Genomic DNA, 26,069 nt, shown 5'->3' with positions numbered 1-26,069 from the left:
CTGAATTGACAGTCTTGAAGCTTAATTTTTTTCTTGTTGCTCCCACATATTTGCATTTAATTCCTTTGGGTTAATGCTTGTTACTGGCAGATCACAGAGAAAACCAGATGAGGGTCAGACATACGCAATTATGAAGAAATTCCAGAGGCTCCGAACATCTCAAGGGCCTTCTACTGAGCCATCCTCCAGGGCACACGGAGGCACTGCCCTCCTGCTCCAGCCCCCTCCTGCATCCCCGCTGTGCCCCGCACCCCCCACAGCCTTGCCCTCCTCCAGACACCAGCCGGCTGATCTGGGAATGATTAGCAGTCGCTGTCCAGGTGGGAGGCAGCAGTGATGGCACAGGTGCCCTAAAAGTGCCAACCTACACTCGTCACAGAGAATTCACATTTCCAGGGAATTTCAGATGAATGATTCAACTTCGATGAAATGTTTTCTCCACAAAGGAGTCACTTTGAGGTGCTTCCTCACAGGACCTTAAAGGGTAGACACACTTTATAGAAGGCTCAAATTTTAAATATGGGCAGAGGGACCCAGAGCAGAATGGTACTATAGAGGAAGGCATGGGACCTCCAGCCTAAGTGGCATTTGCTAACTCAAATGCCCAGAGCAAGCCAGGCAACAGAACAGGGCCACCTCAAGCCCACATGAGGTCTCTGTCTTATTTGGGAAACAAGGACCTTTCTTCTGGGAGAGGTGTCCCCAAGTCAGGGCCACAGCTTGGTGAGCAGAGCCTGGGGTGATTTCAGTGCCCCTTTGCACCCTGGCAGGTACCTCTGCATGGGGCACACCTGTCCTCTGTGGGTGGCACCCCTGGTAAGGCTGTGGAGCTCGCTGGGGCCATCACTCAGTCCGGATCAATGGTTGTCACACGGGGATATGAGCCCGATGTTGCTAGATCTTCCCATTTTTCAAGAGAAGCTACGGATCGAGACTTTAATGGGAACTCTTCTGATTTGTAAATGTAAGGAACTGTTTCAAAACTTTTAAAACACCATATGGACCCAACAAAACAATTAATGGCCTCTGAAGCAGAAGGTCAGGGAGCCGGCCTCTGCAGAATGTCCTCACGCTTGAGAAGAGGGCTAAAGCTGACAACAGCGGGGCTGTGGAGCGAAGGGTAAATAAAGATGACAAAAGAAGAAGGAATAGGCCTTTGCCTGGGGAGGGAGCATGAAGAAAACAGTCAGGATATGGGGATGTTCTGCTGTTGCTTTGTTCCCGTACCTTCTGTTAAGAGGAGGGCTGGAAAGGGTGCGACAACAATGCTGAGTGTGGAATGCACGTTAGCGCAGAAGGAGCGCTCAGCTTCTTTATCACCCAGATGTCTGTCCTGGCACGCTCACCATAAGCACTACCACATACGGTGTATACCATACGCCAGGCACAGTTCTCAGTATTTTAACTCAGTTAATCCCATCAACACCCCTGTTAGGTGCGGGTTGTTATAACCCCCATTTTATAGAGGAGTAAACTAAGGCACAGAGAGTTTAAACCACTTGCCTGAGGTCACACAGCTGGGAAATGGCAGAGCTGGGATTTGAGTCCAGGCAGTCTGGCTCCAGGGTTTTAACCGTGACTTCCTCTTGGCATGAGAAAAACATGCAGACAGGACTGTCAGCTTCTGAAGTCATCTGTGAAAATCCTGGAGATAAGGAGGGAGCCAGAAAATTGGAGAGAGAAACATTGTGGGTCCTGATTTTTGATAAAAAATTTAAATAAAATATTTCGCTTAGATGAAAACATTAATAATAATATGATGATATACTGTGGATCTACCACCCAGTTTAAGAAATAAAAGTTTACAGATACATTGTTGCACATGCCCCTTCTAAACCATTCCCTTTGCCTCCACACCACCATGTGTGTTTGTATACTTTGCCACACCTGTGTGTCTCCATAAACAACTACCTAATTGTTTGGCAGGTTTTTAGACTGTGCATAAATGGCACTATACTTTATGCAGCCTTCAGCAACATCTGTTTGTGTGTGTGTGTGTGTGAGTGTTTTGGTGAGGAAGATTGGCTCTGAGCTAACACCTGCTGCCAATCTTCCTTTTTTTGCCTGAGGAGGATTGCTGCTGAGCCAACATCTGCAGCCATCTTCCTCGATTTTGTGTGTAGGATGCAGCCACAGCATGGCTTGATGAGCAGCGTGTAGGTCCGTGCCCAGGATCTCAACCTGCAAACCCTGGGCCACCGAGGGGGAGGGTGGAACTTAACCAGTATGCCACCAGGCCAGGCTGCAACATCTGCTTTTTTTAACCCTATTTTTGAGGTCAATCTATGATGATCCAGTAGTTCACGTTCAGGCATTTTTTGGTACACTTTTTTCTCTAAGTTTAATATCCATTTGTACAGCTCCAAAGGTACAATTCAAGGAATTTTTTTTACAAAGTGATCGCATCTCCGCCTCATCACTTAGCTTAAAAAAGATACACAGAACATTACCAGGACGTGGAAGCCTTCCTTCATATGCCCTCTCATGTTCATTCATCTTAATTGCAGAATAGAATTCCATTGTACAAATATACTACGATTTTTAAATCCATTTTCTTATTGATGGACATTTAAGTTGTTTGAACGTTTTCTCCTAATAAACAACGCTGCTGTGAACTGTTGGGCCCATGTCTCCTTGGGCGCATGCGCAAGAACTGACCGCGGGTGTATGCGTAGGCGTGTCTGGCTGAGAGTGGAGTCTGCGCGTCTTCAGCTTAGCTAGACGCCTCCGGGTTGCTCTCCAGAGCGCCCCAATTCCCACCCCACTGCGGGGAGTGCAGCTCCCTTCTTCTGTGGCTCGCAGCACTTGGAATTGTCAGACTTTTATATTTCTTAATCTAAGAGGTGCGAAATGGTTTCTCGTCACGATTTTAATTTGCATTTCCCTGATTACAAATGAGGTGGAGCAGCTTTGGTATTTGTATGGGCTATGAGTGTTTCACCTTCTGTGAACTGCTTATTTGTGTCATTTGCCAGTTTTTCTATTGGGTTGTTTATCTTTTGCTTATTGTATTATAGGAGTTGTATACATAATCTGGATACTACTCTCATATCAGTGGTACATCACAGCGTGGTGGTTTACTTCAGTTTCCAAAAGAAGGAAGAGGATTTGTTTCATGAGCTGTGGACCACTGAGTTTGACAGAAATTCCTAGCAGCATTCTAGAACAGATTACTCAATGATGATTTGTGAGTGTTGAGAATGGGAAGTCGTGATCATTGGGAGGAGCACAGATCAACAAAACGAGTCACACTGGACTCCCAGCCTTGTTTTGGTACGGTTTCAACTGACAGCCACTACTATTTGGGTGACACTTGCAAATTATAAGCCACAAAGTGCTTTCACAGACATCGTCTCAAAGGGGCTGTGACCACTAGGGCCACCGTCCTCGTTTTACAGCCTGGGAGAGTGAGGCTCTGAGTTGCTCACCAGCACAGTGGTTGAGGAAGAACCCTGGCCTGGCTCAGCAGGGCAGCCCTGAGATTTTTGTGCTGGGATCTTGGCGAGGCCCTTGACCTCAGCCTTGTCAACATGTGGAGGACCGCAGGCTGAATCATCGATGATGGATGGGTTCAGTTACCACGTCCTGCGAGTGTCAGTCCTACGGGAATTTTCCGGAGCCCTGCCCCTGGGCTCTGTCCTTAGCCCATTCAACAAGCTCATCAGTAACTTTTAAGAGGGCAGAGACAACATGCAAATCATATTTATAAATGACTTGAAATTGCAGTAGGATCAAAAATCCTGAAGATGGGTCCACTTGAAACAAATGCAAACTACAGCAGATACACAGAAAGAGATCTGTCTAAACCTTCTTCCCTTCACTCTTCTCTGATTTCGAAGACTCAACCAGGGCAGAGGCGAAAGGGACAGTCCCAAGGGGTCCACAGAGACTGGGACATCCTGTTGGGGTGGGATAAAGCAGAAGGAGGCAGAGACTAAGTCTAAACCCAAGAGTTAATACTGGCTGAGTCCCAAGGTCAGGAGCAGAGTCAGACAGGGTGTCCAAGTCTGAGGGCCAGGAGAGGATGGGGGGAGCTGAAGAGGAGTGGGAGCCGGGCTGGAAGGGAGGGAGGGGCCTGGGTGGTGGGGGGACGCTGCCCCAACCTGGAAGCAGCCGGAGTTACCGGAGTTACTGTTACAGAAATGGAGGCTGAGCGCCTGGAGTCCCTTAAAGGTACCAGGTGAGGGCCGGCAGGTCTTAGAAGAAAAAAGATTCAGCCGTGCACGTGGTGGGTGTCACATCTAAACAGGAACAGGCCGTGTCCAGGAGGCCACTCATCGGGGACATTGTAGAAATATCCCCAGATCCAGAACACCATGGTCATTCCAACTCCGGGTCCTTTGATTCAGTGTTGGAGGGACAGCCAAAGATCGAGTTCAAGGAGCCCCTAATGATGTGTGTAGGAGGAAATGAGTGCGGGGGGGGGGGGGGGGGTGAGGAGGGCGTGTCATGTGAGGGGCACAGGTGGACCGCGGAGAAGTGCCACCCTGATGTGAGCCAAAGGAAACTGTGACAAGTTTCTTTATTTTTCATTTCATTTGGTTTGGACAATTTATTTTCTCACCTGCATCAATCACCCCATGAAAATTTCAAAAGTTTCCTTAAATATTTGTCTCAGACACAGAGAGAGAGAGAGAAAAAAAAAAGCATTTGGGAAGTGTTTTCCTCAGAACTAATTTTCTTCCTTTTTTTCCTCAGATCACCAAGTGATAAACATTCATTGTCATTTTCGGAATATACAGTAAAGTAGGAAGAAAGTAAAAATCTCCCACCCTCCTACTCCCAGAGGCCTGTTGTCATTGACAGTATGATATTATAATATAGTCTATTTCCAGGCCTACGTATGCCTGTAGATACACTTTTGCTTGTTTGTTTTGCCAAATTAGGATTGTGTTGTATGTTTTGGAGCTTGATTTTTGCACTTAACTATGTATTGTGAGCATTTTCTTCAACCACATAATTTGTATTTCACGTAACAATCCACTGTATGAATGTATCATAATTTATTCAGCAGACCCCTTCTTGTTGGACACACATTAATATAAATCTTGAGATGTAATCTGGACATTAATCTAGGCAAACAGTCTCAAACGCTCCAGCTCTGCCCCGAGGAAAGGACCGTAGAAGGTGCAAAGCCAGCTGGAGGCTGGAGCCAGGGCACGCACACAGGTGCGCCCTGCACAGTGCCCGCGCGGCCGCAGGCCTCGAGCTGTCAGAGGGAGTTGTTCCGCAAGGCCCACGGACAATGAAGCCGGGTGTTCAGAAGCACAGCCCCCGGCCGCTAGCCCACCACCCTCTCAACACCTCAGAACTCAGTGCTGTGAACTCACCAGCCTATCGGCTCAGTCCCGTGAGAAGTCCACGCCTCCGAGCAGTGGTCCCTGACTCGCATCCCTGTCCACTCTCCATGTTTCCTAAATGGACCCACTGCCCCCTCTCCCTTCGCTCCCAGCTCTGCTGTGACCGGCAGAGTCCACACCTACAACCCTTTCTCTGAGCATTCCCTCCATCTCTGTGTTGACTGAAACGGACTGTCCCCCCGGAAAATGCTTCCATGGGAACCCTCGCCCATCGCCATTTCCAACTTGCTTCTCTTTCTCTTTTCTCTAAAAACCACAGCTTCTGTGAGGCTGTGCTAGCCAGGTTCATCACAGCCTGCCTTTCCTCATGCTGTCTTTACCGGCCCTGATAAGTCTCCTATTCACTCACAACTCCCGCTCTGGCTCGCTAATTTCTCCTCCCCCTCGGCTCCTCTCATCATTTTCAGTGACTTTCATGGCCTGTGGAGGAGCCCACCAGCACCACGGCTGCTAAGCTCCCATATTAGTGTCCTAGGGCTGACGTAACCAAGTACCACAAACTGGGCGGTTGAAAATAAGAGAAATTGATTCTCTCAGAGTTCTAGAGCCCAGAAGTCCCAAATCAAGGTGTCAACAGGGCCGCAGTCCCTTTGAAGGTGCTAGGGGAGAATACGTCCTTGCCCCTCCCAGCTTCTGGTGGCTCGAGGCCTTCCTTGGCTTGTAGCTGTGTAGCTCCCATCTCTTCACATGGCCTTTTCCTGCGTGTCTGTGTCTTCTTCTCTTCTCCTCTTCTTTCTGTTGTAAGGACACTTACTGGATTTAGGGTCCACTCAGATAACCCAGGATCCTTGAATTAATTAGCTTCGCAAAGGTTCTTTTCCAAATAAGGTCACATTCACAGGTTCCAGGGTACAGGCGTGTCTTTTTAGGGCCACCATTCAGCCTGATCCTGGTTCCCACTCAGCCACTTCAGTGTCAGGGAGCCCCAAGGCCAGAACTCAGTCAAAATCATGCCCTAGAACCTGACTGTGAAGGTTTTGCTCACATCAGACTCCGAGCATGGTCACCACTCTGCTGCCATCATCGTCACTTCCTGAAAGACAGTCTCCTCATCGCTGACTCTTTGCTTCACTAACTCAAGGTTCAAAACCCCGAGCGGATGGGGCTGCCTGGCTGAGTCTGGGTCCGTGCCTGAGCCCTGAAGCCCCAGGAGCTGGGAAAGGTGTGGGGGCCATTTCCACAGCCTCCCCTTCCGGGCAGCCTCCATGACAACTGATGCCCATGGCGTTGGTACTGAGGGCTTTCCTAGGTCTGGTCACCTTTCAGCAGAGATGACACCAGCCATGGCAGCCATGTTACAGACTCCATCTTGGACTTTGGATGGGGACTGTGGTTTAGAGGGTAGAGGGGCAGTGTGTAGCGTAAGGTTTAGTTTATGTCATTCTGAAGTTCTGGCCAACAGTCCATTCCTCTGTCCATCTGTCCGTCTGTCCTGCTAGCGAGTCCTGCATTTGGGGTATCAGTGGCTATCTGAGTATTCATGCTGGGCCTCTCCTTCAATGTCATAATAATCAACATTTTGCTGATGGTTTGTCCCTTGTTTTAACCAGAGAGGCTGAGAACACTTTGCAAACATGAATGAGTGATAAGACGCCAGGACACAGCGGTGAGTAAAGCAGCAGAAACTTCTTAGCTGGACTCTCGTTTTCTCCCTCCGCCCATCAAGAACAGGGGGAAGGGACCGCACTCCCCTTTCTTTCAAGCATTACCTTACCATCCTACCGCCACCCCTGGCACTTACAATGGAAACTTGCCGCCTCCATTTCTAACTAGATATATAATCTACTTTCATTTTGGCGACTAGTCCAGTATATTTTTTTTCCACAAGCCTGGCTGATGAGCCTTGCCCTGGTTTCTGAGGTCTCATGTTCACCCGCAGTAAGCCAGGCCTCCTTTTTGCCCTGTTTTTTTCAAAGAAGAGGAAAGCAAGGCTGGTATTTAGCAAAGGTGGCCAAAATGCTGAAGCCGTTGTCCTCAAAGTGTCATCTCCGAGCCACCTGCCTCAGCAGCATCTTGAAGTGCACGTTAAAAAGAACACCATCACCAGCTCCCCACCAGCCCCCGCCCCACCCTCACTTACCGGATCAGTGCCTTTGCAGCAGAGCCAAGGAAATTGCATTTATACTAAGTTCCCAGATGACAGCTGTCACTCTAATTTGAAAACCACTGGGCCAGACTAGCCACGGGAATCAGGAGTCACAGGATTTGAAGTCATGGGCCCCTGTCCGTACACCTGTGTGCTAAGTGATGATGAAATGAACGCATAGGTGGCAAATGAACATCCTCTGGGGACATTTCCCATCTATTTCACAAGTATTGATAACCATTTATTATGTGCAAAATCCATGCCAGAAACTTCTGTTTAAAAATTGCATTAGCCCTACTATTTTTTCTGTCTTCTAAAATAAGGGAGCCAAATAGATGGATTTGGAGGGTCTTTTGGCTCCAGTTTCCTACAATTTATGAAGTGGGTGAATTTAGCCACCAGCATTTCCTGGGCATTCTTCAAAAAAATTTTCAAACACACTAGAAATAATTGAACAGATACCCACGTACCAAACACTAAACACATTTTAACATTTTGCAGTATTTCCTTCATACTTCTTTTTAAAGAAAGAAATTTTTATAAATAACATTGGAATCCTCACTGCCATCCCATTTATCGCCTTCTCTTCCTCCTCAGAAGCAACGATCCTGAAACGGATATGTACCCTTCACCCATGGTTTTGTGATTTCAAAATATATATTGTTGTGTAGTGTATATATATACACACACACTACCAACTATGTATATATTTGAACAGAAATACCATATAGTATATACACCAAAATATGGTATTTCTGTTATTTTTTTGTTACAAAAAGCCTTTCGTGCCTCTTGTTTCACATTAATATTTCCAACTATATCTACATTAATACTGTGTATCTACTTTGTTCATTTTATCTGATATATGGCATTATCGCCACAATTTATTACGCCATCCTCTACTTAGCCACTTTCCATTTCCATTTGTGCTATTTGGATGATAGCAAATTGCTTCCCCATGTGGGGCGCCATTTTAACTCGCTGCAGCGCTCACGGAGGCTTCTCATTTCCCCACATCCTTGCCAATATTTTTAACAATCTTGAACATTTTTGCCAATTTGATAGGTATGAAATGCTGTCTCACTGCTAATTTGTATTTCCTTGATTCCCAATGAAGTAGAACTCTTTTTTTCATTTTTTAATAGCCATACATATTTCCTCTTCGACAGATTGTTAATTCCATACCCTTTGCTCATTTCCTTTTGGATTGTTTGTCTTCTTCGTATTGAATTGTAGGATTCTTTCTTTTTCTGGATTCAAATGCTTCATGGGTTATATGCATTGCAAACATCTTCTCCCGTCCGTGACTTGGCACCTGGAACCTGTTTGTCAGAGAAAACAGGTTAGCCTCTGCCCTGGGCCCTAGGATTCTGCTGGTCCAGGAACTGTGTTTATATTAATTGCTTGACTTGTAATTCCTTCATCTTGCACATAGTATGAATTTGGACCTCACACTCACACTGGACCCAAGCTTGGGAGTTTGATTTTTCTTAACAGACTTTTTAAAATCTGCCTACCCAGAGAAAACCTTCCTTGCCCTTACCTGGGCTGCTGGGTAGTTTTTCTAAACGCTCTGCAGAGAGGCGCTGCCCTCCAGGGCCCCTGCATACTGCTGGGGCTCTCTTGCGCATGCGTAGACACGCCTCCTGTCCAGGTTGCGCGCTGGGCCCCGGCTTCTTAGCTGACATTTGAATCCGGTTTTCCCTGCCGTTTGGCCCACCCTCAAGCACTAGCACAGTCACCGCTCTGGCTCAGCTCCCTCTTTGCTTCTAGCACCTGGGAATTTTCCTCTTACTCCATTTGAGCTCAGATACGATTGTTATGAATTCATGTTATAGTTTAACCAGCATTTCCATGGAGTTCTAGTTTAGGGGGGTGGCCGTGGTGTACTGGGGTTCACCTGTATCAGTTCACAAGAGCCAATTATTAAATTTTTAAGAATTTTATGAGCCAGTTGCTACACATAGCCATTAAGAAAAATTAAATTATAGAAACACAAAATAAAAGTAAAATCTCAAAACTTATTACTTGAAAATCATTATACTTTAGAATAATCTCTGTCTTGAATCTAGTTTCCTTCCTTTGTGGTGCATCCTGTGTGGACTCTGTGGGCTGCGCTTTCCTGAGTCATGCATAGGAATGAAAACAGCAGAAGAGAGATGGAATCTTCCTGGGAAATGTCTCAGGTCACCGTCCGGGATAGAACCAAGTGCCGAGAAGCACTCCCCTCCGGGGCTCCTTCAGCGCGTGGCCAAAAAGGGGGCGGCCTCGGGGTCGGCTTTGCACAGATGGGCTCATTAATACAAGACGCAACTGGAGGGTTTTTTGTGCTTTGAGACATATTGGGTTTTCTGAAGTATCGTTCTGGACAAATTTCTTTTTCCAGTTTGTAATCTAGAATTCCACAGTATACTCATTTTATGACAATTACAAAGGACGCCTTTCTCTATTTCCCTCTGGTTTTCCAAGTTCGGTTTTGAGGTATTGCTCAGAGAAGGGGGAGAAAGAGGGGTTTTTCTTCACTGCTTTTGGTTTTTCTGAGTTTGCGGTGGTTAAAGGGTCAGAATTTATAGCCTGACATGGGGGACTATTTGCGCATCACATTCTGCTGGAGAAGAAATGGCACAAAATTTGAAGTGGCCCTGGGCCTCACAATGCCCAAGGCTTTGACTTTGTGTCAGATTTAAAGATGAGGTCGTGAGGAAGCATGACATTTTGGCCTAAGATCCACTACATTTCAAAATAGCAAGTGATTCTGGCATTTCTTTATGAAGATAGAAGTGAAATCTTGAGCCCTAGGCCATGAATTGTCTGAGGGCTGGGACCATGCTCCAAGCACATAGTCAGCACCCAAAAAGATGCTTTTAGGGTGAAGGAAGGAATGAACAACAGACAAGCCCAGAAGACTGAGTCTGGAACCTTCCACATCAAGATCTTTAATTTGAACCCCACTCCTGAGGAAGTGACTCATAGCTGCTATCTGATGGTGAATGAGAAAAGTATGTATTTCTATTAGCATGTTACACAGAAGAGTAGCATTCATCACTGGGGCATGATGTGTGTTTTGATAAGTCAATGTTTAACCAAATAGGCAGGCTGTCTGCCATCTCGGATGCAGGGCTCTCTTGGCATCAAGGTTTGTCAGGCAACTTGAATTTCTATCTTCATTGGTGTGGAGGTTCAGGTAGAATTGCAAAAGCAGAAACTCCATCACTGAACAAATATTTATTGAGTGCCTAATGTGCACAGGAGGTGCAATGAAAGCTAGGCCCGAGGGATATAGGGATGAAAGACAGTCAGAAGAATAAACACAGGGGTATAACCCCAAATGACAGGTCAGAGAGGGCAGGCAGTGGGCACTGGTTCCACGGAGGAGGGCATGTAACTCACGGCACAGGGTCAGGGAGCACCTTTCCAGAGGAGGTGACAAGTGAGCTGAGAGTTAGAAGAAAAGGTTCAGATTTGCCAGGGTTCTAAACTTAAAAGTCTCCCCCTTCCCTCCTGCCTTCATGTGGCCTTACAGTCTTTGGTGGGTGTTAGTCAGAGGGTGTGATGGTTAATTTTGTGTATCAACTTGGCGAGGCCATGGTACCGATGGCACCTAGTTGTTTGGTCAAACGTTAGTCCAGATGTTGCTGTGAAGGTATTTTTTTAGATGTGATTAACATTTAAATCAGTATACTTTGAGTAAACCAGATTACCTTCCATAATGTGGGTGGGCCTCATCTGATCAGTTGAAACTCTTAAGAGAAAAGACTGAGGTGCCCCGAAGAGGACAGAGTTCTGCCTCTAGATGGCAGCATAGAAATTCTACTTGAGTTTCCAGCCTTCAGACTCAAGACTGCAATATCAACTCCTGTCTGAGTTGCCAGCCTGCCAGCCTGCCCTGCAAATTTCAGACTTGCCAGCTCCTACAGTGGCATAAGCCAATTCCTTAAATAAATCTCTTTCTAGGTACATATAGACATCCTATTGGTGCTCTTTCTTTGAAGAACCCTGACTAATACAGAGGACCTTATATTTAACCCATAGATCTGGTAGGCTTGGGGCCCTGGCTGTATGCCTTCAAAAAGGGAACACACAACCCACAGCTGCCATGGAGGAAACTGGCCCAGACTGCGCATGTCTTAATCCCAGCTCTTCTTCTCTGTGTCTTTGCTCTTGTTGGCTCGTTAACTCTGGGGCATAATCAGATGGATATCCTGGCAGCTTTTGCAGTATTTGGTCCTCAGGCAGCCCCTTCCCAGCCCATTGCTCTCACCCCCAACTTCGCTCCTACCCCCAATCCCAATCTGCCACTTGGCCGCCCTGTCAGCCCTGCCCTAGGGGAGCCAGAGCAGCTGATGTTTGCATTGGCATATTGGGTACCTTCTGTCACTCCACAGTCCCTTGGCAGGGAGATCCAGGGAGCATATCGTTGCTTCCTCTGGGTAGGTTTGCATTTTGAGTCTCAGGGAAAATTTAAGACACTCAGTATTAGTTAGCGTTCCTCCCAGTTACCAAGGGCATTGGGCCAACCACTATGGAGGCTCTTGTCACAATATATTTTAGTGAACTGTGGTTCCTCCACACCCTACTCCTGACTGGAGGAAATAAAGTGGGCCTGTTGCCTTTGACTGTTAGGCGTCTGGCACAATGCTCAATAAATTCTTATTAAAATATCAATAATAGATGAGGAGGAGGATAAGTGCTTAATCTGTGTCAGACCCTATCCTAAGCATTCTATGTCTATAAGCATTCTATGTGTACATATAAATTGTATGTATATATATAAATATATAATACATTTGCCCATTTAATCCTTGTAGCAAAATCTTAATTGGTATGCGCTACTATCATCCCCACTTTACAGATAAGGAAACTGAGGCACATCACTGTGCCACGGTGAGATAATTTTCCCAAAGGCACGTAGAAGAGGCAGAATCAAGATTCAGATTCATGCTCCAGAGGCCATGCTCCCAACGATATGCTGCTGATATAAACCCTGTGAAGTCTAAGACGATTTGATGATAGTAGAGGTCATCCCTCTCCTGCTACATCTTCGCACAATCTCCAGGATTAGAACTGACTAGGAGAACTTGATCATTGTGAGCTGTCTTATGGAAAGAGCTCCCAATGGAGAGTTAGGATACCCCGGTGCTGGCCTGATGCCTGACCTGTGACTTTGAGACTCAGTTTCCTTATTTATAAAATAAAGGAGCTGGCCCAGCTGACCTCTGAGGTCTCCTTGTGGTCTGAAGCTGTGAGAGGCTCTGTCGGCTCTTCTTAGCTCTTGCCCTCTTGAGTCTTGATGGCCTCGGCTCCTCTCTGAGTCAGTGCAGTTTCTCCGACTTTAGTTCCTTCACACTCTCTCTGGGGTTGTTCACAGAGCCATTTGGGAGCTGTAAATCCCTCTGAAAATCCAATGAAAGCTAAAGCTCATCCTCTCAAGAAAAAAATGGACATTTTTATAACCACACACGATTTCAGGGCGTTCTGGACCCTGAAGCCACCCATCCTTGAGGCCCCAGGATAAAAATCTCCTGCACCAGACAAGGAGGAGGAAGTAATGGATGTTGAAAACTGCACTGATGGAGGATGTGACCCAGGGAAGGACGAGCTTGGGCTGAGCGGGCTTTGGGTCTGGAGGTGGTGGTAGCAGGGGTCCCTGGCTTCATCCTGGTTTCCTAGTCCATCCAGATGGGAGATCAAGCCAGACTGAAGGAGGGATGCTGTGAAGGGCTCTCCCTCATGCCTGCCGCCTAATTCTTCTCCTGAGGACCCTCCTGGGAGTGGGGTGGCAGGAACACCTGAGCCCTTTATCAAGCCTTCACAGGCCCCTTTCTTGATCAATCTACCCCTTCAGGGGTGACTGTCCGAAGCAGCAATTCCCACCTCCTTAGTAACACTCCCACCAGCCGCACCCGGCCTCTTCCAAAGGCTCCAGCCTGGGCACAAGTGTGGCTGCTGTCTTTCTATATGGAAGTACTTGCTTTCTAAAAAGAGACTCACTTAATTCAATACCTTAAGGTCCCTTAGGCCAGGAGATATCCATATAGATAAAACTCCAAGGAGCTCAAAGCTTTTAAAGTAATTACTTCTAAAAATACCTTTTAGAAAGGCATGCTGAAATTCAATGTAATACTTTCAAACAGCCTGTAAGAAAAAGCAGAGGCCAAATCCTTCTCAAACACTGTAATCTTACGATTGTTTGTGTCTCGTTCTGGTTCTTTATCCTGGATTCTGTAATGCAGCGCTATAGCTTATGCAAAGGAGTTTATTTTGCAAACCAAGACTTCTTGCCTGCTGCTCCCAATAATACAGGCTGTCAGCTCTTCCGCGCTGCTCACTGTTTTTGTCTTTGGGGGGACTATTAACCCATGCTTGTGGAGCAGCAAAGCCCTCCTCTTTATAGATTAAAGTACTGTTGTTTGCTATAGAAAAGAAAATGCACAGGAGACCTAAGAAACTAATGTCAATATCAGGAGCTTAAAGACCTGTAAGTAAACAAGGGGCTTGGGGTTTCCATTTGTGTGTTTGCTTTGAGTTGCTTGCTCTGGGTTATTCCTATCTTTGTGTTTGCTGAGGAATATTTACTGTTTTCTTAAAAATAGACCATGAAAGTGGCTCTAAGTTTTTAAAAGCATAATTATTTGAGTAAAACTATTCAGGTGGATGAGATGCGTTTTCAGTAGTAAACTAGAACAAAGTGAACGGTGAGAATGCGGGACATTATTTGGGGGAGTGCTGAGCGTCCTATATGCTTTTGTCCCACCAAACACAGAATTCATGTTAAAATATGTTTTGGATTCGGCAGTGCCTGTGTTCATCCCATTGTGCGAAAACACAGCTCAGCAAAATTGACTGTTGAATAAATAGGCATTACAAGGATGGGATTATGATACTATGCAAAAAATATCTTTTAAAAAAACAGGTGCTTTCCAGTTTATTTTTTATTATGCAAAATTCAGCCTGTGACAAGCTGTGGCCGAGTTATAAGCTGTTCGTGGAGACTATGGGAAGTAGCATTAAATGCTCAGTTTTTCTTGTTTTTTAAAAATTTCCTCTTTTGTTCTTAGTCCTCTGGGTGGAATGCGCGTCTTTTGTTCTTTGCCATTCGCCTTCGCCGCCGTCAGACGGCTCCTTTGAGTAGCCTGGGGAACGGGTGCCCTCTACTGGACAATCCACTAATTGCAATTTCAGGAGCATTGGCCGGGTCACCAAACAGGCTCTCTGTTTGACTTTTCTTGGGAGAGAACACAAAAGAAATTATACACTCCGTGCATTCAAGGGCCTGCTTTTACCTTCGAAGATAAAACAGTTTGCTTTGGAATTTTCAAAGTGATTTGGAGAGCACAAAGGGATTTATTATTTTAATAGTTTTTCTTAAAAAGATGTGTCCTCACTTTATAGCCAAAATTTTATTTTTAAAACCTAATGACTTATTTTCTTTCTCCATTTAAATTATCTTAAAACGTATATGATTTAAAACTCCTTTATTTTAAAGAAGAGAAACAGGATGAATGGCAAGGGCATGGAAGACATTTGTTTAAAGATAGCTGGATCTTTAAATTCACCATAAGAAGAACAATTATTTTTTGTAAATCCCAAATCAAATTATTGTCTTGTGTATCAGTAATTTACCACAAAGTACTTAGGATGATATCCTCTTCTCCCCTAAAGTGCTATTTACCAAAGAAAAAGAGTATCTTTCACAATCTCCCCATAATGAATATTTAAGCGTAAATACACCATATTGCCCTTTTTTTCTATTCTCAGCAAAGGAGGGGACAATAGAATCCATGGCCTTGCCATACCCTATAACTTTATTTGTGGGAGTATTCAGTTTGTGGATCATCAGCAAATTTCAGGTCTACCACCCACTAATTTAAAATCTTGGACAGGTTACTTAACTTTTGTAAGCTTCAGTTTCACCATATGAAAATTGGGGATAATAATGGAGGGAATTCAGTGAAAGAATCTGTGCCAGGCTGAGCACCACGCCTTGCATTTAGTAAGTGTTCAGCCAATGTTTGCTACACCACCACCACAATCATATCATCATTATCATCAAAATCACTCCTTCTGTACTTCTCTGCTCCTTTCTGTTTTTTACTTTTTTGTTGTAAAATAAAACATATAGAAAATCCTCATAACAAATGTAGAACTCAATGAGTCGTTATAAGGTGAATACCCCTGTAACCAAAAGTGCTGGCCAGCCCAGCAGCCCCTCCATTGCGTTGTTCCAACGTCGATTCTCTCCCTTCCACAAGAAGTAACTGCTCTTCTGACTTTTACTGTAGTCACTTCCTTGCTTCTTTATGATTTTATCACCCAAGTGTGCATGCCTAGACGCTATAGTTTAGTCTGTGCCCTCCCCCCCTTATTTTTACATTTTAGGTCTTTTAAATTTATTTTAATCTATGGGCTCCTCTCCGTTCCTTTCCTTCCTTTGCAATTTACCTGTTGAAGAACGTGGGGTATCTGACCGATAGAGCCCCTCAGAGTCTGTATGTCATCGACTGCAGATTCGTGGTGCAATTCAACATGTTCCCCTGTCCTCTGTATTTCCTGCAAATTGGCGCTGGAGCCAGAGGCTGGATCAGACTCACGCCCAGTCCCTTCAGCAGGCCTCTAGGCGGTGTGTCCTCTTTCATCAGGAGGCACATTCTTGCTGGTTTTCTCTCTTTTTATGATGTTACCAGCTGTCAATGCTCTGCGTCGAGATCCATTAATTCACTGGAGTCTGCAAAATAGTGATATTCTAATATTCATCATTTATTTTTCACTTATTAGTTAGAATACTTTTATAAAAGATTGCTTCCCTTCATATTGTATTTGATTTCTCAGTGACAAAGGTCACATAGAAAAAGCTTAATTTTCTTTGCTTTAATCACCAGTTTTCCAGAAAATGAATTAGTTCCTGCGGTGGTTTTAAAACAAGGCTGCAAATACTTTGGCACTTCTGCATTTAAAAGATGGGATCTGTGTCCCCTCCTGTTGAATCTGGGTGGGATGTGACTGCTTTAAATGATAGAATGCATAAAAAATGGCAATTTGTGACTTCCATGCCTGTGTCATAAAGTCGTGCAGCTCCTGCCTTGTTTCCTCTGGTTAACAGCCCCAGCTGAGGACAGGTTTAGAGTCATTTCAGCCCAGGCGCAGATATACAGGTAAAGCAGCCTCCAGATAATTCCGGGCCCCAAGCCATTTGGTCTTCGCAGATGAGGTCCCAAACATCATGGAGCCATTCCCATCAGGCCCTGTTGAAGTCCCGAAATACAGAATCCACAAAAGTAATAACATTGTTTTGTACTACTAACTCTTGGGGGGAGTTTGTTGTACATAGTAGTTAATCAGAACATTTCCTTACCACCCTTTGAAGGTGACTATGGAGATTTTTTGATATAATCATGAACTCATGGATTTAAAAATATCTCATGATTTCAATCAGTGACATTTATTATGCCTTTTCTTTTTTTTTGAGGAAGATTAGCCCTGACCTAACATCTGCCACCAATCCTCTTCTTTTTGCTGAGGAAGATTGGCCCTGAGCTAACATTCATGCCCATCTTCCTCCATTTTTTATGTGCGGGATGCCTGCCGCAGCATGGCTTGATAAGTGGTGCTAGGTCTGCACTTGGGATTCGAACCAGCGAACCCTGGGCCACCAAAGGAGAGCGCATGAACTTAACCACTACGTCACCAGGCCAGCCCCTGTTATGCTTTTTGATATTCAAATGGTCCCTTATTTGGTGAATGGTGCCTCCTCAGGTTGGTTTCTGAGTCTTTTTGACAATTTACTCATATTTGGTATGACAAGATGATTCAGGCTCATGTTGTACCAGGATTCAACTATTTCTTCAAAAAACCTTGGTTTCTTTTAGTGGGAAATGTCATTTCAAGCCATAATCTGGGCACTGGAAATGTTCATTGCAACTGGATTGAGTGATTGCTTCTAGGCCTCTTTCTGTAGATATAGATAAATAGGTAGATGATAGGTAGGTAGATAGAATTCATACTATTTCCAATTAAATTCAGGATTTCAGGTTTTTAATATAATTTCTTATCAAGTATAGCTATATCTCCTTGAACACTGACAATCTTTGTTCTCAAGGGATGATAGAATTAGTATATCCCATAATTACTCATTTACTTCAGCCCACATTGCATACAAACAGTCTCAGAATAACATTACTACCATCGCCAGTAAAATTATTGAGAATAGTCTAAAAATTGGTTGCATGTGCTCTTTCCATTCCCCTCCATATATTTTTTGTGCTTGTTCTGCGTCTGCCTTGTCTGCACGTACAGCCATGGCGTACTGTGTGCTGTCCTCTTTAGCCCTCATTTAGTTTTAGTGCTACAAATAATCTATGCCTTATGTTCATCACCAGTCCATATATCAAGATATCTCTAATCATTTTGCTTTCTGAGGCTCATTCTCTGATTCCCCAGGAAATGTTCATAGAAACAATTTTCCCCGAGTTCTGGCATATTGATAACAGTTTTACCTTTTTTCTGGAAATCAGTTTTTCCAAATATAAAATCTTTGCTCACATTTTCATTCCTTGAGCATCTTAAGTATATTATTTCATTTTCTCCTGATGAACATCTACTTTTCTTTCTCTTATAAGTCTCTTACCGGTTTACATAGACAAAAAAAAAGGATTTTCTCTTTTTTCTTTAAAGTCAGGTTATTTTACTAGGTTAGATTTTGGTGTTGGTTGTTCTGAGTCAATATTCAAGATATGTGTTATATTCTTTCAATATGTAATCTCAAATCTTCTATTTCAGGAAAGTTTTCTCGAATTACAGTTTTTAGTATTTGTTCTTTTCTCTTGCTTTGCTTTTTTTCTTTAGAAACTCCTATTATGCGTATGTTGGGTCTTCTTTGTTTCCAATAGTTGTCACTTTCTCTTGAATCCTTTTAATATCATTCATTTCTTTTTGATTTTTAAAAATGTTTTCCCTTTTCCCTTCTGTTTCTCTGTTATATGTGTTTTTATTCAATCTGTTCTTCCTTCTAGTTTTGTCCTCATTTCTGAAACAATTTTTTGCTTTTGTTTCTAATTCTTTCTGAATTCTATCACCTCATTTCTGAGTCTGTCTGATTTTGGTTTATTTCTTCTTTTATATCTTTTATAATATTCTTCTTTTAAATGAGAGCCTTTTGAGGTAAAATTCTAATACTCTACAAATTCACTTATTTAAAGTATACAATTTAATGGTTTTTAGTATATTCACAGAAATGTACAACCATCGCCACAATTTTAGGACATTTCATCACCCCCAAAAGAAATTCTATACCCATTAAGCAATCACTCCCAATTTCTCCTAAACTCCAGAGGGAACCACTAAACTAGTTTCTGTCTTTATAGGTTCTGGACATTTCATGTAAATGAAATCATATAATATATGGTCTTTTGCTTCTGACTTTTTCCTTTAGCACAATGTTTTCAAGGTTCCTCCATGTTGAAGCATGTATCAATACTTCATTCTTTTTTACGGCTGAATAATATTCCATTGTATGGATATACCACAAGTTGTTAATCCATCCATCAGTTGGTGGACATTTAGGTTGTAAAACTTTTCATCTATTATCACTAATGCTTCTATGAATATTCATATACAAGTTTTTATGTGGACAAATGTTTTCAATTCTCTTGGGTAAATACCCAGAAGTAGAAACCTTGGATCAAATGGTAACCCTATGTTTAACTTTTTGAGGAACTGCCAAACAGTTTTTCAAAGTGGCAGCACCATTTTACAGTCCTACCAGCAGTGTATAAAGTTCCTAATTTCTCCACATTCTTGCCAACACTTGTTATTTTCTGTGTTTTTCATTATGGCTCTCCTAGTGGGTGTGAAGTGACTTTTCATTGTGGCTTCAATTTACAGTTCTCTGATAGCTAATGATGTTCAGCATATTTTCATGTGTTTATTGGCCATTTCTATATCTTCTTTAGAGAAATGTCTATTCAGTTGTATCATTTTCTTAATATCTTTTAGTTCATTTGGAAAAACTTATAGCTGTGATCTTTTCTGTAAACTATTTTTTTCTGGTATACTTACAATGTCTGTAGTATTGTTATTCTGCCTTCATTCTCTTTATTTTTCCTTGGGAACTTTATGTGGAATTTGACTTTATTTTTCTATTGTTCATTTTTAAGCAGAATTAGCTTTCCTTACGTTTTAGAAGGAGACAGGGTAGCTTTTCTATCTTCACAGAGCTCCCTTTTGCTTTTTGGTTGTGTGTGTGTGTGTGTGTAATTTGCTCTCTGAGATTTCCTGGCTCTGTTCCCCTCTACCACTTTTATCTGGCCCTTCTCTTTCCTCATCTTTGTTGTCCACATCCTGCACTATTTTGATTGCACAGTTTCTCCTTCTTTGGGGTTCTTTGCCTGAAGGGGGCTCTGGCTGGGCTGTTTTGGGAGTTCTTGGGAGTTAAACTGAGCTTGCCATGGACCCACTATCGGACTGGACAAACCCCTTCGTTTCATCTGCTCCTCTCAAACTGTTCCATCATGCTTTGCAGTGAACACTTGGTGGCTCTTTTGGGATTTCCTGTTCAAGGGTCTGTCAGATGCATCATTGCCTCCTTCTGCCTTTTTCTGCACAGATACTGATTACCATGCAGGCCTTGTGGTTGGTGGTTTCCTCTTATTCACTTGTAGTTTGGGGTTTGTGGGGATGGTTTAACTTCCGGTTTTGTTGTGAAGGTTGTCCATGGGTTTTGGGGTTTGCTACTTAGTTGCCTTTTCTGTTTTTATGAAGGAATTTGGTGTGATTACAAAACTATCCTGTCACCACTGCCGTCTTTCCAGAATCCCTCTCAGACTATTTCATTGACAATGACATCGAATTTGCCTTTCATTTTGCTATTTGCTTTGAACTTGATTCATCTGTAAAGTGCAGACTCAGGTTGAGGTTGATAATCATATTGGAGATCATTAGTTACTTCAAATAGTGTACGTTCTTAGTCACTGAGGTTAATTCGAGCTGAATACTGTGGGTACTCTGGGTTCTTTCAAATCACAGTTCTCAAGCTCAGTGATTCAGCAAGTCCACGTAAGGCCTCTGAGGAAGAGCTGAACTACACCAGGTTGAGCTGCGGCTCATCTTCCCAGGTGCCTTTGTGTTTCTGCTCTGCGTCTCACAGACAGATTACATCTTACTGAGAATTTACCATGGGCATGATTTTTGAAAATTTCAGTATCTCCCCTCTAATTCCACGTACTAAATATATAGGATTCCTTGGACTCTGGACTCTGCAAACTCGCCTCCCTGCGCCCCCAGAACAGGAATAACCTCAGTCTAGATGAATCTGCTCAGACTGCATTGTACTTGTAATCACTCACTCAGCAGGCGTTTATCAAGTGCCAGCTATTACCAGGCACAGTGTGCTGGATGCTAAGAATGTAAAGATAAATGTGACCCGCTCCCTCCCCTCTAGTGATAGGGGAGAAGGATACACAAATATTAATTGTGGTGTAGGGAAGTAATTGCTAGCATAGAAATACAGATTATATGATAGGCTATGGGGGACATACAAAGAAAGAGGTAACTCACCGTCAATAGGAATTCCCCTGTCAGCAAATAAAACTGCATGTGTCTGTGATCTAACATGTAAAATGTATGTATTTGGCAAAGGTGGGAATGGAATACAAAATTACGAAAATAAGTTTTTGTGTTAGTGGAATAATAATGGGTTGAGGTTTTTGTTAAATTTTTTTATTGTTTTTCCTTTTCAATAATGATATTGTTTTATATATATGTACACGCACATAGACACGCACACACACACATGCACATATATGATCCGTAGCTCTTTTCTTGATATACTTTCACATGAGTTGATAAGCAAAGCTTTTGGCACAGATGATAGACATCTATAAGGGTTTTCATCCTCTTTCCTTCCTCACATGTACTAGTTGGAAACTACTGTGGGATTTCAAAGTGTCACCATCATTATGATTTTCAAAAGAGACAAGAAGTAGAAAAAGCTGCCCAGGAAAATGATTGTGGCATAAATCCCACACAGAATCATTTTGAACCAGATACTAAAGAAGGCAAATGCCAAGCAGGTGTTTCCAGAATCATAATGAGACTGTCAGCAAGCGTAGCAGGCAGCATTTTTGCTGATTGAGAGACCCAAGAGGCACCCAGGGAATGGCCCAGGTGTGGGGCGGCAGCTGCGGGGAATTCACAGGCCCTTTCTGGTGCAGAGAATGACAGATGTAACTACCCCACAGGTCCCCCAGGGCTCCCTGGCTGCACTGGGTGGGGTAGAGCGTTGGATTTTAACATGGGTGGGAAATAAAGTTGTGTTTTAGAGAAAATGAGCCATTTGCACTCCCCGCAGACAGAATAAGAGTCTGAGCTAAATAAGAAAGGGAGAGACATACACTTAATCTTGGATTTAATCCAGGAAGACTGTCACCGAGCGCCCCAGAAGATACATCTGCTTCTGGTCATTGTCACACCACCAAAAGTTCCCTAGAGCCCGGCTCCTAACTTCCAGCACCTGCTCCCATTTCCATCCGTGTTGGGACACATGTAATCCAACATCTGAGCAGTGTCACAAGCTGCAGAATAATGAAGCAGGTAACTCCCCTCCCCAACCAATGGGCCTATATCTCAAAACCATAAGTGGACGTCTGGAAGCGCCTGAGTCTGACGCTCTTCCAAGACTGCTTCTCCTGGCTTATGTCCCCAGCCCCTCTGGAAACTCTGAGGACACAGATTCGCAGATGACTCACAGGATTTTCAGGCGACTGCTAGACAGAGCGTGGTGTCAACTTGGCATCAGACTTGCTAGATTACAGAAAAAGAATTGCCGTGTGTCTGAAAAACTGAATTTTTCTAAATCAAATTCTATTTAATATGTCTTGAGGGAGCTCTATATTTTTTAACAAACGTTTTCAACAAAAGAAAGAATAAAGGGAAGGTTTCAAGGGGGTGGTTTCCTTCCATTACTTTGTGAGAGTTTTGGGGGTTTTTTTCATGGATTCAGTGGCAGGGTTTATGGCAGGTGCGTGACAGGTGTTTAATGTCAAAGATCCTTCAGTCTGAGTTATTGGGAAGGAGCATTTCAGGAGTGAGGATGGAAGGATGCTGTATGGGAGGGTAAGGGTGAGAGTCAGCCTTGAACCCACAGCATTAGTCAGCTGAAGCTACCAAGAGCCTTCTGAGGGAGGAAGCTGCTCCCCAGTTTATGGGGGTCCAGCCCTGGATTCCACGAACCTGGAGCATCCGCTCTGGAACCATCCACAATCCAGTTCTAGCCAAGAACCTCTGACCACAAACATCATGGGATCAAGCGTTCCTGGGAAACAACAAAGCCTGGTGTTGACTGAAAAGGAGAAAGTGCAAACAATCTCATTAGCATCAGCATCTTTATCATCAACCTCAGAACTGCTTTTGGAGTTTTACTTTATTTCCTGCTAAGGTCACGTGCAGCCCTTATCTGACCAAGGGCAACCGCCCCTGGCCTGTGGGATCTGGTTGGTGGCTGGCAGCTTATCTAAAATGACAGAAGTGTCTATGACTCAGAGAGCTAAGTGCCTCTTTTCTTCTTTTAAACAAAAGCCTTTGGTAGCAGAAATGTTCGTTTCTGTCTCATTTTCTACAGAGCGTGATGCATACGTACCTCTTCCAAGTTCAAACGATTACCATGTTGTGATGGCTGCTTTGACATTGAAATGTTAGATCTGCCACAAAATGTCTTGGGTGGCCTATATGAAAATGTGTTACACTTAAAATCTGATAAATAAAAATCTGAACATACAGAGTGGAAAGAATTATGGTACAATTATCTTCGGCACTGAATCTTTCTCTTCTCCCTGAAAGGGTTCATCAAAAACCTTTCACAGCAGGTTCCATTGTACTTTTATGATAGGAAAAAGCACAGAGGCACTCTGATATTAGGCCACCTGAGCTCAAGTCTGGCTTTGTCATTCATATCCACTGGGGTCCTGGGTGAGCTAAATAATCGCTTTGTGCCAAACTTCCTCATTTGTGCCATGAGCCAGCTGCCCTGAGCTGCCATGATGCTTACATGAGATAACGTGTGGAATAAAAAATTAGCCCAGTGCCTGGTACAGGGGAACACCCACTGAAGGTCAGCTGTTATTCTCACGTTTAACAGTTGATTTTGTCCCCACTCTTTGCCGATATATCTATAACACAGACTGAAATCTATAGCACTTGAATACTCTGGCCTGTTTGAGTCAATTTCAGAATTTCACAAACCAGTGAATGCAAATATAGGCAATATGAACAAGGATCTTTCTGACGCCTGATGAATTAAAGGAAGAAACTAGAGGCTATAAAATGCATAATCTGAAAGGGGGCCTCTGCCTTCAACCGGAGGGTCCCATCCCACCACGTGGCTGTAGAACACAGACGATTCTTGGCTTTCCAACATCTTCAGGGAAAGTGATTTCACTCCTGCTATCTGCCCTAGAAACGCCCGTGCTGCCAGTAGCTGTGCATATGCATGGCGAATGCTAAGCCTGATTTGTTAGTTATGTCTAAAATCGCAGACAAGGGCAACCAGGCTTTGCCAGGCACAGAGGGAGCAGCAGCCACTGCTAACTACCTCCTCCCGTGCCCACCCCCTCAGGACTGGTCCCAGCTGATAGGAATATGAAGGGGGCTGGGAGGGGTGAGGCTGGGCAGGGAACATTTGGGGAAGCGCACAGTTAAAAGCCTCTGGAATGTTGGGGTGTGACCACAAAGTCACAAATCCTAAATATAAGTCAGTGAAGAGTTTTGATAAGCACATTTTTAATCACATTTTAAAAATTTTAATAAAACATACATACCATGAAATTTACCATTTCAGCCATTTTTCAGTGTACATTCCATAGTACTAAGTACATTCACTTTGTCATGCAACCGTCACCACCATTCATAACCAGAAAGGCACAATTTTGCTGTGGGGGTTGAAGACAGGGGGTCAATGTGAGGTTTCATTATAACCCATGTGATGAGTGTCCAGATGACCAGGAGAAATGGAGGTTTAAGGGGAATTTGGAGGAAGGTACTGCTTAGTGGGAGCAAGCTGCCCAGCTGAGTTCCAGGAAACAGTGGCACTGTGATTGTAGTCTCTGTGTCACGCACCCCTTGCCAGGGTCCTGTTGACATTACTGCCACTGAGGGCTGTGGTCACTTTGGGCAGAATGGGGGAAAATGAGTTTGGTTTTGCTTCTGGCCCTTTGCCACATCCCTTGCCCCCTACCCCTTTCCCTCTTGTTCCTGCCTCTAAGGAAACGCTACGCCCAGCCTTTCATTAAGTGGCACGTGGGGCCTTAATTCCCACTTCAGTTTGCAGTCCAGGAGCCTTTGGTCCCCGCGGTCCTTCTCATTGTCAAGTCGCACTCCCAGCCTCCTCCGCCCGCCGTCCTCGCTCTTCCCTGGGCTGGCACCGCGTAAGCTCCTGAGCTTCGGAGCCAGACAGGCTGACTGGAAGCCTGGCCCACTTTGTGCCCTTAGCCAAGTCTCATCTGTTTCCCTGTCTATCACACAGGGATAGATCCAGCGTGTGGATGGCTGAGGTAGAGGCTGGATGGAGTGCCTGGAGCAGCTGCTCAAAAAATGCCAGTTCCCCTCGCTGACCCATCGGCCAGGGTGGAGCACGCTGTAGGTCAAGTTTTTGCTTTTTCTTTCTTTTACCCATTAAGAAAATATTACTGGCTCAATATATTGGGCCCACGTTATGCACTTTTGGGGCTAAGACAGTGAGAAAAGGCAACGTTTTAATAGAAAGAATATGACAAGTACACAAAGACATACAGTGGAATGCTGTGCACACAGTAGGTGTGCAGTTGGCAGAGACTGACACATGGAGAGGAGTGGAGGGGCTCTGAGCTTTTCCAGAGGGAGCTGCTCCCTTTGGTCTGAGAAAGGGAGGTTTCAGGGAGAGGGGGCGTGGCATTTTGATTGATGGGTCAGGGAGCAGAGCCACAATCCTCAAAACCCACAGTGGTCCCACTTCTGCAAGGTGCTTTCTCCCCCTCCCTGTGTACCCGGCCTTGAGAGACGACCAGAGGGGGAATTTCAGGCCGGGTGGAGGATGGTTCACTTACAGACAAGAAAGAACTTGGTGATCTCAGGTGATGTCAGGGGAAGGTGATAATGAAAGGCTATCATTTAGAAACACTGGAATGATTTCAGCTGTGCTGGAGGTTCTTCTCTTGACTAGAGAAGAATATAGAGAAGTGGTTAAGAACACAGGCTTTGGCCTCAGACCTGGATTTGGACCCCAGCTCTGTCACACGTGTGCTGTATAATCTCTTATTTAGCCTCTCTGAACCTCAGTCTCCTCGTCTATGAAAATGGAGCTGCAACTTCAGAAGGTTTACCTGAGGAGTAAATGAGTTAATGCATATCACAGTGGCTGACATATAGTAAGCACTCAATAAAGGCCAACTAGTATCATTGAGAAGCATAGGATGGAAAATAAACTTAGGTTTGCTCATAAATGATGCTAATTTTCTTCATATTCAAATCACAAATGGAAATTTTAAGGCAAAAGTAGAAACCTGAGGATCTATCTTTGGTCACAAGTATAATACACTTTTTATGCTACTGATGTTCTTCAGAACTCGCGCCTGCATTTTGAGGATCCAGTCTTCTCA

Source organism: Equus przewalskii, chromosome 2 (assembly GCF_037783145.1).
Source record: "Equus przewalskii isolate Varuska chromosome 2, EquPr2, whole genome shotgun sequence".
Classification (NCBI taxonomy): Eukaryota; Metazoa; Chordata; class Mammalia; order Perissodactyla; family Equidae; genus Equus; species Equus przewalskii.
This window is presented reverse-complemented; position numbering follows the sequence as displayed.